Below are 13,472 nucleotides of genomic sequence, written 5' to 3'. Positions count from 1 at the left end.
AGATGACTTCTGTGTTTTCTCCAATACTTAATTTTCTTTTAGGTTTTCCTGTGAATTGCATCAAGAAGTATTTTAAGATTCATTTTCAGCAGCATCTGCCAGGTGTATTTGATATTTTTAAAGTTCTTATTTTACATGGGCCTGCCTATACAATTAAAAGAAATGGAAACATAAAGTTGTTTTGAGATAGATACATCCATCCTGTTTTATGACTGTCATCCTTTTCAAAGGACCCCAATAAATACAGTAGTAATTCTGTTAGATAGGATTCGCTTTGATATTGTTGTCTCCATGATTGCATTCCTCCAGGAGCATTTTCCCCCACTCTCCACTCTAATCTGACCATTATCTATTTTATGACTTCTCTGTAGAGCATTTTTAGCCCGGACAGTCTGTTCTCTGCCACTTGTCATACTTCTCGGCAATTCCCCCTTCCTCCCCTATCAACGTGTGTATCTTCAGAAAAGACAAACTAGTATTAATCTAAGCCAGTCATCCTTCAGGGGGTAAACTGCTTTGCTTAAAGAACCACGTTATAGTCCAGACTCAAATGGATTTCACGTTCTCGGTAACCTTCGTTAAGATGCGTAAACCAGAGGTGACTCTTGTCTGTGGGAGGGAGAGAGGGCACAGTCCATTCTTGGTTTTGCAAAATACATGAGACCGTCAGACTTGGCTACAAATAGAATCACTTGTGGAACATCAAATATATTGATGCTGGAGATTCTGATCACCCAACTGAGGTTCCCCTGGGGTCATTCTAAAGTGAAGTCAAGGCAGAGAACTGTTTAGAAGGTAGATGTTGTAAGAGTCTGCTGTGTTCGGGTTGTCTTAGCATATCAAAACTTGACTCAGGCTTAAGAAATGTCAGATATAAACAGAGGGAAGTGATTGAAATAAATGAAGGGAGTAACTCAAGGACATCAGACTGGATTCTGTAAAGCATCAGCTGTGAATGGCCTTGATTGAATCCCTTAACCTCATAGCTCACATCTTTGTAGTGATTTGCTTGCTGATTTCCAAGCCCCTTCATGTGCTGGACACTAGTTTCACAATAATTCTAAAGGGCGGGCAGAGCCCCTTTGCCCTCTTCACCCTTTCTTTGAGGGAGCACAATGCTTTATTGTTTTCAGGTTCAGGTTCAGTGTTCTTCTGGCCTGGAGTCCCTCCCAGGTACGTACTGGGCTGGGTCAGGTACCAGGCTGCGTCAGGTACCAGGCTGGGTCACGTACGACTTCTTCAAGACTGCAGTCCACCCTCTGGGGCATGCCACCTTCTCCTGCACTTTGATAATCTCTGTGATGGTTTCTGTCCTCTTGAGGAGATGGTCATCATATCTTATTCATCCCACGTTGTCCATAGCCTAGTAGACATACAGTAACTATTGGAAATTTAGTTAATCCATTAATCTCCACTTTATTGATGGAGACACTGGAGTTGAGCGAGACTCAGTACAGGTCCGGCACTGTCCCTTCCCCTAACCTTTCTGAGCTCCAGATTCTTCTTGTAAAAATGAAGAGTTTGGAGATTTTCTTTAACAATCCTCGTGACTCTCAAACAGGTGTTTCTGTTTTAAGATCTTAAAGAACTCAACAAAGCTCTCCAGATGCGTATGAAAGTCTGAAGGATGAAGAGTAAAGAATATGATCAAGGTACCCCATCTATTGGCAAGAACGGAAATTCATACTAACATTTCAGCCTAGGCCAGGAACGCAGTCCTAATTCTTGTTCATCAACACAATCAACCTTCTCTGGAGGCTGAGAAAGTTGACTCTCTCGCCCTTTTCTTTTTCTGAAGTTCCCCACATGATTTTGAAATCGATTGAAATCAAGGCCTGCCTTTGGCTGTTTGGGAGATTGCTCACATCTGACCCGCAGTGGTTATGTGAATAGTCTGTAAGTCTGTCTTCTGAATTTTAGCCACCTGGCTGACACCAGAGCAACCTGTTTGCACAGCCAGCGTTGGCCAGGCCGCATAAATCGTACTCTCAATCCTGAGACAAGGAAGTTGTCTGTCCAAATCATGATGGAATCAGGGACACGTCTGCAGAAACTGGACTCTTGACCACTTAGAGATCGTCATCTCCTAATCAGTCAGGGTGAAGGAGGAGGGGTGAGTGTGCTGGAAAAGGAAAGGTGAAACCACATCTTTCTCTTAGGGTAAAACCGTTCACAGGAAAAATAAGTTGTTCACATCTTGTGTGCAATGTCACTGCTATCAAGCAACCCCTTTGGCTAAAACCAGTGAACAGATGTAGAGGGTTACAAAATGTGAAGCCTGGGCAAGCATTTCTGAAAGTTTAAATGAAATAATTTCTCATGCCAATGTAGAGGTAAATGGCCAATATAATTGTGACTCCTGCTCCCACCCACACACAGCTTCTGAGAAGTTTCTTGCTTCCCCCAGCACTGCCCTAAATTGGAAGCCAGCCTACCATATTTTTGCAGGATGATAAGATCTGACTCTCTTAATTGTTATATTCCCGAAGCTGTTAATATATGTCAACATACAACAGGATGTTCATTGCAGCTGCACAGGATGACCTGGGAGCTGGGCCAGAGGGAGCCATTTACAGAGTCAATCTTGTAAAAACCTTCAGCTTTGTTTGAGTTAAGCCAAATTTAGACATTTTCATTTTAAAAGGACTTTTGAAAGAAACTGATAAGTTGAATGTTTAGTAACCCTTTCAAGGATTTACTCAAGTAAGTAAAAGAAGAAAATCCCGTTTGCTTTTTGTTTTAACCTGTTTTACATAGACTGATAAACTTGTGATTTTGAGATTCATTGTAATCAAACATGGCGATCAGAAATGTGGACTTCAAGATCACTTGATTTTTTTCAGCTTTTGAACTCTAGCCTTTAAATTCCACAGTGATTTACAGTGGGCTTCCCAGAAAGATAATGTTTGGCATGATTTCTAAGAATTTTCTCTTTCATTGCACAACGTAAGTTAAGAATTGGTAGTTAATCATCCGCAAAAGAATAAGATATAAACGTCATGTCTAGTGCTGTGAACATAAATTGAACATCGGACCATAGTTGATATCAACTTTGATGTTAAAAATTAATTGTAAGTTTTATTTTTGTCTCTTCTGGGATAACGCCCAGCTCCATCCATTAGTGCGTCTGTGCCTCTTATCTCCCAAAGCTGCTCTGAGCGAAGTTTTGTCTCTCTGGTCTGGTCTCATTTTAATTCGAGACCTCACACTTATTCCATGAGAGCTGTCTTGACCGAGTTTTGACTGAATTTGGGACCTGGCTAACTCATCTCAGGATTCGCGTTAAATGTGATTTGTGGCTTATGTTCCTAGGCATCCTCTCCTCGTGTGTGGGCTGGGCCTGGTGGTGTGCCTGTAATGCACAGAATACAGTAAAAGGGGTGGGATGTCGTGTCCAAGGTCAGGGTGCAAAAGGACCGCCCTTGGATTTGCCCTGAGCAAAGCCAGCTGCCGGCAGAGAGCTTCAGGTGGCCTCCGTTCAGTAGTCCCTGAGGAACCAAATCCCACCAACAGCCATTTGAGTGAGCTCAGAGCCCTCCCGGGTGAGCCCAGAGGACTGCGTCCCGGCTGACACCTGGACAGTAGCCTGTGAGATGCCATGAGCCATGACGGAGTTCCCACTTGTGCCTTTAACTGCCTGATTTAGGGGGCTGTTCTGTAGCAATTGATCATTAACACAAGGACAAAGATTTCAGGTGCAATTTAAGCGTCCCCTGCCTGCAAGGAGTTTACCGTTTATCTAGTAAGCTCTTCAGTTGCCAAACTGAAGGTAAACCAAGATGCCAAGTCATCATCTTTGTTGTTTTCTGATGAAGGGCTCCAGTGAGAATGGCTTCCAGGCTTCAGTTTTTGTCCCACCAGTTTGTTTGCTTTCCAATTTAATTAACCTTCAAAAGGTATGAGAGGATGTGAAGTGTAAAAATAATTATCCTGCCCCCTTCCACCCCAGTCCCCTGTTCCCCTCCTCCAAGGTGACAGTCGTTAGGAGTTGCTTGGCGTCCCTTCTCGAGCCAGTCTTGCTCTTTGCATTTATAGATGTGAACACCCGTATTTCTTTTTACCCCCAACACAAATGGCCATGGGATTTGACTTTCAGCTTCTTGAGATGGGAGTACGGTTGATGCACAGCAGATTGAAAACTTACATGATTTCTGCCAGTGGTTTCTGCTCTTAATAGATAAGAAGTTAACTTGAGGAGATCGTTGAGGACCTTTGAGAGAAAGGAAGATAACATATCACATAATGATAGAGAGTGATGGGCACCCAGAGACGCCATCTGGTTTGTCTTCTTGCCTGTGGGTCGCACGTGTGCTTAGTCGCGCAGTCATATCCAACTCTTTGTGACCCCCTGGACGGTAGCTCGCCAGGCTCCTCTGTCCAGGGGATTTTCCAGGCAAGAATAGTGGAGTGGGTTACCATTTCCTCCTCCAGGGCATCTTCCCGACCCAGGGATCGAACCCACATCTCTTGTGTCTCCTGCATTGCAGGCGGGTTCTTTTGCTGCTGAGCTACTGGAGAAGCCCTGTGGTTGGCATAGTAAATATTTAACACAGCCAGGTGAGCTGCTTTTGAGAGACTTCCACAGGGAGGCATCTTGTTGATCTGTGGGAAAAGGAGCAGTGAAAATAACTCTCCATACCAGAAAATAAAAAATAAATACAAACAAAAACAGAAAATAAACATCAGAAAAAAATCAGTTGTTCCAGCTTTTTCTCCCCTTATCTTCCAGCCATTTTCTTCCCGAGAGCCCTTCATGTCATGAAAAGTTAGACTGTGTATGTGTGTATGTGATTTGCTTCTGGTCACCTTTAGGGAACTAAGATGACCCCGGGTTAGATGTGTAGTGAGTCTTTTTTTTTTTTTTAATTTTAATTGGAGGCTAATTACTTTATAATACTGTGGTGGTTTCTGCCATACATTGACATGAATCAGCCATGGGTGTACACGTGTTCCCCATCCTGAACACCCTCCCACCTTCCTCCCCATCCTCAGGGTCATCCCAGTGCACCAGCCCTGAGCACCCTGTCTCATGCATCAAACCTGGACTGGCGATCTGTTCCACAGATGATAATGTACATGTAATGAGTCCTGAGAACAGTTAGTGAAGAAGCAAGTGACGGGATTGCTCCTGCTGCTTTATGCCTCCTTCTTGCTGTCCCCCCCGTGGTGGTGGCTGTGGTCCTGATGATCGCGGTGGCTGGTGGAGGAGAAGGAGACTCAGTAACTGTGTTGGTGTGTGCCAGGCAGCCAGGACAGGAGGTAACACCTTCCTGGCTGGCCCTGAGCCATTGACCACACACCTTAACCCGATCACGTCTCCGTTTCCGTTCTGCAAGGAGAAGGTGATTGCACCATAACTTTCGAGAATGGCAGAAACCTAATTAACATGGTATTGGAAGACCAATAGATGCCTTAGAAGAAAGGCGTTTTATGAATTGGAGGTAGCGTCGTCATTCCAGTCTTTCCCTTTGAAATTCTAGACGGCCTGCCAAACAGGTTGCGATGGAGGCAAAAGAACAGTTGAGCAGGAGTTCAGTTGAACACAGATGTGTTTCCCTAATGTGTAGCATTGACTTTAAATGGAATTGAATCATCAAGTGTGCTCACCTGGTTTGTTATGCTGACTCATAAGACTGGCCAATTCTTTGCATTAATTGTTCAGAGCACCATAGAAGAATGTGGCCTGAAAGGATTTGGTGATGCATGATTCCTTTGATTGGGATCCAGTGTGTTGTCTATTTTTGTCTTGACATTGTTCATTTTCAACGAATGCTTAATTATCTCACTGCTCCCCGACAGAAGCTGTTTTTCTAGGAAGAAGAAGCAGCCAAGGTTTGTTCTAGGCCGCTCGTCTGGACCCTGATGGTGGATGTGGAGTGAGCATTTCTCTCTCCCTCCTCCTCTCCATCCAGCGCCACCTCTCTTCCTCCCTTCTCTTCTTTCTTTTTCCCGCTCTCTATTTTTCTCTTCCTTTCTTTCATTCCGTCTCACCAAATGCTATGTACAAGCCACTAGCTAGAAGTTCTAGATACCATGGGGCGAACAAGAGATACAGTCCCTGGCCACATGGAGCTTCCTTTCTCGTGTGGAGAGACAAAGAATGAGGACCTTAAGAAGTGGAATGTCAGCTATCAGTGATAAATGCAAAGAAAAAAATACATTGGCATGAGGGCAATAAAGAGTTAGGATGGAAGAGGCGAGGGCTTCCTGTTTCATACAGGTGACTGGGTGCCTCGTTCACCAGCTGACCTTGCATCCACTCAGCAGATATCCAAACTGCTCTGACTGGCAAGGCCTTCACAGCCTTACCTGCGTCGCCCTCTCCAGCCCCTTCCAACCGTCTTCTTCCTACACCTGCCTTCGCTTCCATCACTAAACTAATCCTGAGTCCTCTGGGCTGCAGAACCTTCTTGCCTGTGGTTTCCTCTCCTGAAACGTCCGGCTTCTCCTAGCCCGATCACAGGCCAACGTGACCTTCAAGCCCAGCTCAGTTCTCTTCTCTCCCCTCTGCCCTCCCAGAAGCCCCTGCTCTCCGGGTGGAGCTGTAGCTGACCGCTGTCTCCCGTGGATTCCCCTCCTCACATCTGTCACAGTGAATTACCTTCCGGTAACGTGTGTTTTTGCCCCTCTTACTGCACGGGCTGTAAGCCTGTGAGGGCGAGGCCTGTATTTTACATCTCTGAATACTCTTCATGCTTAGATATGCTTCACGCGCTATATGGCCTTTACAACTTTATGTAGCTCTATCTTTATATACTTTACATATAACTAATAGCTTGTTTGCATGCATTTGGGGGCTAATAGAGGAAATGATCATCCCATGAACACAGGAACTTGGCAGGCTAAAGTCCATGGGGTTGCAAAGAGTCAGACATCACTGAGCACACGTTCACACACACACAGAGGAAATGGTGCAATTTTGTGTTTTAGGAGGAATGTTGCTTATGATTAACCTTTACTCTTTTCGTAAAGCACTGACATAAGGAACAAAACTTTAAGTGTCACATCAGAGAGCCCAGGAAGGTTCTTTCTGATCTTGGGGCTCTAGGATCTGGCTTATTTATCTCAAAGCCAGTGGTCTCCCCTCCCAGCTATTTATCATGAATTTCTGGGCCTCAGGCTGTGTTCCCTTTCGAATGTGGTTTTTCTGGTTGTTCCAAGCAAAATACTCAGTGTGCCTTTTAACATTACCGGAAAACTAATTTATCTTGTTTGATGACACTCAGATCTTCGGAAACTGGGTATGTTCCGATCAGCTCATTGGTTTCCATCTTTAGAGATTGCAGTAAAATTTAGTCTTGAGGCCAGTACTCCAGGGCACACTGCTCTGCGTGTGGCCTGAGTGACTCACGAGGCCCTGACAGCTCACCACTTATTAAAAAGGAAACTGTACAATGGACTTTTAAAGTGCGTGTGCCTAAAAAGGACTCCTCAGCCTGATTCTTGGAAGTTTAAGTAATGGAAAACTGGTTATCTCAGATCTCTCGGGAACTGTAAAGAGGCAAATTGGAGAATCAGAATATGCCACAGAAGGAATTACCTCACGATATGAGATGATCAAAGTCCACTGCCGAGGGTGAGCTGTGTCATGCTGGGCAAAACCACCTTCTGAGTGTGTGAAGGTCGAGTGACTGATCCTTTAAAGGAGGGAATCGACTCCAATAGGAATAGTTCTATTTTGTTCGATGAGGTAGTTGTGAAAAAAGATTTACCGTCTTAATACTCCCATCAGTTTCATCAGCACTGAACCCACATTTCCTCCTGATAAAAATGAAAATTCATATTCTTAGTGGAGGGGAGACACCGAATAACCCACATCTGCCTGTCCCTTTTCTCTCTCTCTCTAATGTGTCTGGGTGTTGTCACCTGTAGGTATGTTGCAGGAATTCCAGGGCCTGAGAGTGGGCTCTTGCCGAACACTCAGAAATGAATTGTCCAAGGAGAGACACGTGCTGGCAAAGCACGAGGCTTTATTGGGAAGGGGTGCGCGGGCGGAGAGCAGCAGTACAAGGGAACCTGGGAAACCTGCTCTGCCATGCGGCTCGCCATCTTGGGTTCCATGGTGATGGGGTTAGTTTCCGGGTTGTCTCTGGCCAATCACTGTGACTCAGGGGCCTTCCTGGTGCTGCGTGCATCACTCAGCCGAGATGGATTCTGGCGAGAAGGATTCTGGGAGGTTGGCGGGACGTGTGGACTGAAGTCTCCTTTTGCCCTTTCCCCAGTTTTTCTGGTTGGTGGTAGCTTGCTAGTTCTGCATTCCTTACCGGGACCTCCTGTTTTAAGATAACTCATGCGAGTGGTTACTGTGGTACCTGGCCAGGGTGGGTGGTTTCCGTCAGCGGTTCCCCAGTAGGTGTATTGCCATGCACTTGAAGTGTGCTACGGGAGGCAGACTGTCCCTCACACCTGGCTTCCCCCGCTGGTGGTGGTTTAGTTGCTGCGTCGTGTCCAACTCTTGTGCCCGTAGAGGAGCCCAGCTCTTCTGTCCGTGGGATTCTCCAGGCAAGGATATTGGAGTGGGCTGGCATTGCCTTCTCCAGGGGATCTTCCTGTCCCTAGGGATTGAACCTGCATCTCTGGTGTCTCCTGCATTGCAGGCGGCTTCTTTACCACTGAGTCATCGGGGAACCCCATCCTGTCTTATTTCCAGACAACAGTCTTAGAATGTGATTCCTGTAGGCAATAGGGGTGGGTAGTGTCCTGGTGAGGACTGCTGGGCTAAGGTGCTTCTGCCTGAGAACAAAGACAGCAAGTTCCAGATGTGCTGGTTTGCAGCATTCTGGGACCAGACTGACTCGATGGGCATCTAGGTTCTACCACATAAGGGCTGTGAGGTCCTGGCTGAGTTCTTGGCCTCAGTGTCTTCACCTGTAAAATGGGAATGACAGGACCAACCTCACTGGGTCTTTGTGAGCTCTGTATGCATTTATACATGTGAGTGTTTGGACCAGTACCTGGCACCAAGAGTTAGTTCAATAAATGCTGGCTAGAGTTATCATTAATACATTACTAAATCAGAATTACAAATAATCTATTCTGGGAGAGTACTTGCCACTTGCTGTGCATCTGGAATGCTGTAGGCGTCAGACTATGAGTCAGTTTCCTTCTTCGACTCCCATCTTGACTGTCTATTCCAAGATCCTGTCTGACTTTTCCCTACCACTTGAGATAATCCACGTAATAACTGCCTCTTGCTTATCCCCGCACCTCCAAGGAGCCTTACGCCATTTCTTGCTGGTTGCTTCTGGTTTTAACTAACCCTGGAATTGGTAAATAAATGGCCTTCCACTCATGGTGGCTTGTTGTAGGAAGTCTCATGGGCATGTCTGGAAAGGCTTTAGAGCCGGGGTCCCCAACCTCCTGGATCTCATGACTGGTGATCTGAGGTGGAGCTGATGTAATGATGAGGGGGTAAAGTGCAGAGTAAATGTACTGTGCTTGAATCATCCTGAAATCACCCCCCTCTCCTCGTCCGATCCCTGGAAAAGCCGTCTTCCATGAAACTGGACCCTGGTGCCCACAAGACTGGGGACCTCTGCCTTAGATAACTGGTCTTACGTGAGGAAGGATTCTAGTTGCAGAGTGTGAAGGAGGAAACTGATGAGATCTCAGCCTCCATGTCCCCGCAGGACAGATCCCGACAGAGACGGAGCACTGAGGGGGAGGGAGTTACGTGTTGTTATTTAGTCGCTCAGTCGTGTCCAACTCTTGCAACCCCATGGACTGTAGCCTGCCAGTTTCCTCTGTCCATGGGATTCCCCAGGTAAGAATACTGGAGTGGGTTGCCGTTTCCTTCTCCAGGGGATCTTTCAAACCTGCGTCTCCTGCATTGGTAGGCAGATTCTTTACTGCCCAGCCACCAGGGAAGCCTGGAATCGCACATAGGCTGGAGAAAACAGGACTGGGGATGGGGGTTTGGCCGCGGTCTCCCGGGCTGGTCAGTGCTTTTGAGCAATGAATTAATTGATACTAGCTCCTGTTTCTTTGTGACATGCCTGGGCCTGGAGAATGGGGAGCAAAGAGGCCACATGTGGGCTATCTGGTATGCTTTCCAAAGCCCCCCTCCCTTGGCATCAGGCCCAGAATGCTTGGGTGCCCTGGGAGGACCCAGTTCTTCACTGGGAATTCACCCACCAGATTCTTGAGCAGGTTTGCAGGATGGGCTCCTAGCCATTGCCTCTCTACTCAGGCTGGTCAGTTACATCCTGGTCAGTTTCCCAGATGAGAAAATAACGTCTCTGCATTTTTGTTTGCAGAAATTATCATTGACCTCTGGCTTCTTGGGCTTTTTAAATAGCAAATAATAATGGCTGTTATGATTAACGCAAGGGTTAAAACTTTCTGCTGGGTGTGTGTTTCATTTTACAGCCTAACTCATTCTCTCCATGCATCAATTTCCAGTTCTGTCCTTGGCTTGGGGTTTATTACCAACTTGGCAGGCAATGCCTCTTGCCTTTTATTTTTAGAACTTAGAGTAAGGATTAGCAATGTAATATTAAGAATCTGGTGAATTGAATTAGGTAAAATACACAATAGAGAAAAAGCTGTAAAAGCTTGACTTTTTTGATACATAAGAAGTAAAAATGGCTTTTTAGAATTTTAATCTAGGGCGTGTTTTTGTCCTTCAATTCCCTTGGCCAGTGACTCTGAGGATTTCAAAATGGCTTTGGGGAATACGTGTGATTCTAGGATTCTTAGTGACTCGGGAAAAAAGTTTCCTTGTCTCTTCTTATGAAAGTGATATGGGTATTTATAGCTTGAATATATGCTACTAGGAACTGCCGATTGTCTAAGTTTTTACTCTGTGATTAAAAAAACTCAGTTTAGAGCTGTATGTGTGTGTGCTTTCATGAATGAAGGCTCAAACCAGTTGTGTGCTGGTTTCCTACCATAAATCCAAGTTTCTGGCGAGCTCTGGATCCCGTCCTGCCTGATCTCCCAGACTAGTGTGTCTCATCGAGCTTCCTGTGATGGTGAAAGTGTCCTATGTCTAGTCACTAGACACACATGGCTAGCACTTGAAATGTGGCTCGTGCAACTGACTGAAGACCTGGCTTTTAATTTGGTTTGAGTTAATAATGTGTAAATACCCTCACATATCTGTGTGGGGCCTCGCCCTGGGCTTGGATAGTTCCCATCAGAAACGGCTTGTAACTCAGGCAGCAGCTGGCTTTCTGAGGAACTCAAGCTTCCATAGGGGTGGGATGAACGAAGAATCAGAGGGGACAGGTGCCACTGTTCCCTCTGCAACCCCTCGGGCAGTGTCTCTGCTGGAAGTAAGCCTCCTTGGGAAGTGCTTTTCTACCCTTAGTCCTCAGAGCTTTAATACTGTAAGCCCTCCTAAGGCTCCACACTGCTCTGAGGATAAGCTCTAGGCTCCTAATGACTTTTATTATCTGCTCACCTCTCACTTTTTGGCCCATTACTTTCCCCATCATCCAGTGATTTCTCATCACATGGATAGACTTGCATTCCACCATCGGGCTGTGTGCATCCTTACCACTAGAGCTTTGCAGACCCTGAGCCCTCTGCCTGGAATGCCCTTTCCCTCCCCTTCACCCAGCTCACTCCTCCCTGTCCTGTGGGTCTCAGATTGGATGTCACCCGCAGCATCTCCTCTGGGAAAAGCTTTCTGGAGCCCTCCTCGGACAGGTAGGTGCCCTTCCTGGTATGCTTCCTAAGTGGATCCCCGTCACACCACCTACCACACTTGATTGAAGTCACTTATTTTCCTCTAAGTCTCCCCCTTTATACTGTGTGTGCATGCTAAGTCGCTTCAGTCATGTCCCATGCTTTGCGACCCTATGGACTGTAGCCCACCATAAACTCCCCTGTCCATGGGGATTCTCCAGGCAACAATACTGGAGGGGGTGGCCATGTCCTTCTCCAGGGAATCTTCCCGATCCCGGGATCAAACACAAGTCTCTTACGTTTCCTGCACTGGCAGGTGAGTTCTTTACCACTACCACCTCCTGGGAAGCCCCTGCTTACACTAAAGTTTTGCATAGTGTGGTCCCTGGACCAACCATATGAGCATCACCCAGGCATTGGCTAGACGTGCAGGTTCTCAGCTCCCAGCCTAGATCTCCTAAATCAAAAACTCCAAAGACTAGGCCTAGTAAGCCCTCCAGGGGAGCCCAATGTCAGTTCAAGTTACGGAACCACTGAGCTAAGCCGTAAGCTTCATGAAGGTTGGAATCTATGACTTCCTATTCGACCCTGTGTCCCTTAGCACACTACATGGCTTGGAGGAGTACATGTTCAAGAAACACCTCCAAACATGGTACTTTGGTTATGCTTTGGGCTGCTTATCCTGTAAGGAAATTTTTACCTGAAACCAATTAAAATCTCTTCTCCTTTCGCCAGAGGAGATAAAGGACAGAGTACTTTTTCTAAAAAAAAAAAAAAAGTACATTCTAATATATTCAATGTATATTGAATATACATTATAATATATTCAATGTATATTGAATATATATTATAATATATTCAATATATATGTATGTTATTTTTCATATTCTTTTCCATTATGACTTCTCACAAGATATTGAATATAGTTCCCTGTGCTATATGGTGGGGTCTTGTTGTTTATCCAGTCTATATATAATAGTTTGCATCTGCTAATTCCAAACTTTCAATCCATCTCTCCCTCATACCAATACTTGTTATTTTTTGTTTTCGATACTTGAGTACTTGAAAGAGAAAGTTAACTGGGATAGCGTCAGAGAATGAGTCTTTAAATTCTTTAACTGTATTTCTTTGATCATTTAAAACTTATACGTTGAGTACCTATTGTATAATAAATTGCCAAATTGAAAGAAAATCAATAGAGTTTATTCCAGTTGGTCCTTGAAAATGTTTGTTAGAATTTGATTTTGACCACTTCTGCCCTCTCTTCAAACAGTTAAAAGTTAGACTGTCCCTCTGGGAGCTTGCCTGTGTAAACAGGTGAGTCCATGTGGCTGACCAGGGAGGGAGCCCAGCCTGGGATCCATAAATAGTGAAGAGATCAATCATTAAACATGCTAATAATCAAGGATTAACTTGACAAAGTAGTTGATATGAAATTGCCAAAACCATAGGAAATGTTACCAAGGGTTTTTATCTTGGTAGGAAGAATAAAAATGAGAGGAGTCAGTTTGTGTTCTAACCTTTCCCTTCCCCAAAGTCGGTGTGATTACATAATGCATGAGTTTTACTCCTGAAGCAGGACGCTGTCATAGGAACAGTCTAATAAAGTAGTTCTGGTGGGAGTGTAATAAGTGAATATAAGAATACATTCAGCATGGGGAATCTCCAATGTACAATTACACATTGTTGATAAACAACCCGAGACTATTTTGGGCTGGCAGGTATAGCGTGTCTCTGGCTGGCAAGATACACACCGTATATGGTGGCAGAGGTGTCAGATGCCAAGGCAGCTTCTATTTCTGAAATAACACTTTCTCATTCTGAAAAAGCCCACTTTTAAC

The 13,472-nt window shown here is 45.3% G+C and overlaps 1 protein-coding gene across 1 annotated transcript in view; it reads left to right on the top strand.

The window, feature by feature from the left end:
* Window positions 1-13,472, top strand: part of ATP8B1 (ATPase phospholipid transporting 8B1) — a 113,164-nt gene that overhangs the window by 20,194 nt on the left and 79,498 nt on the right. The gene's annotated exons all lie outside the window — the stretch shown is intronic.

Source organism: Moschus berezovskii, chromosome 28 (assembly GCF_049115385.1).
Source record: "Moschus berezovskii isolate FMDL1 chromosome 28, NW_MosBer_1.0, whole genome shotgun sequence".
NCBI lineage: Eukaryota > Metazoa > Chordata > Mammalia > Artiodactyla > Moschidae > Moschus > Moschus berezovskii.
This window is presented reverse-complemented; position numbering and strand designations above follow the sequence as displayed.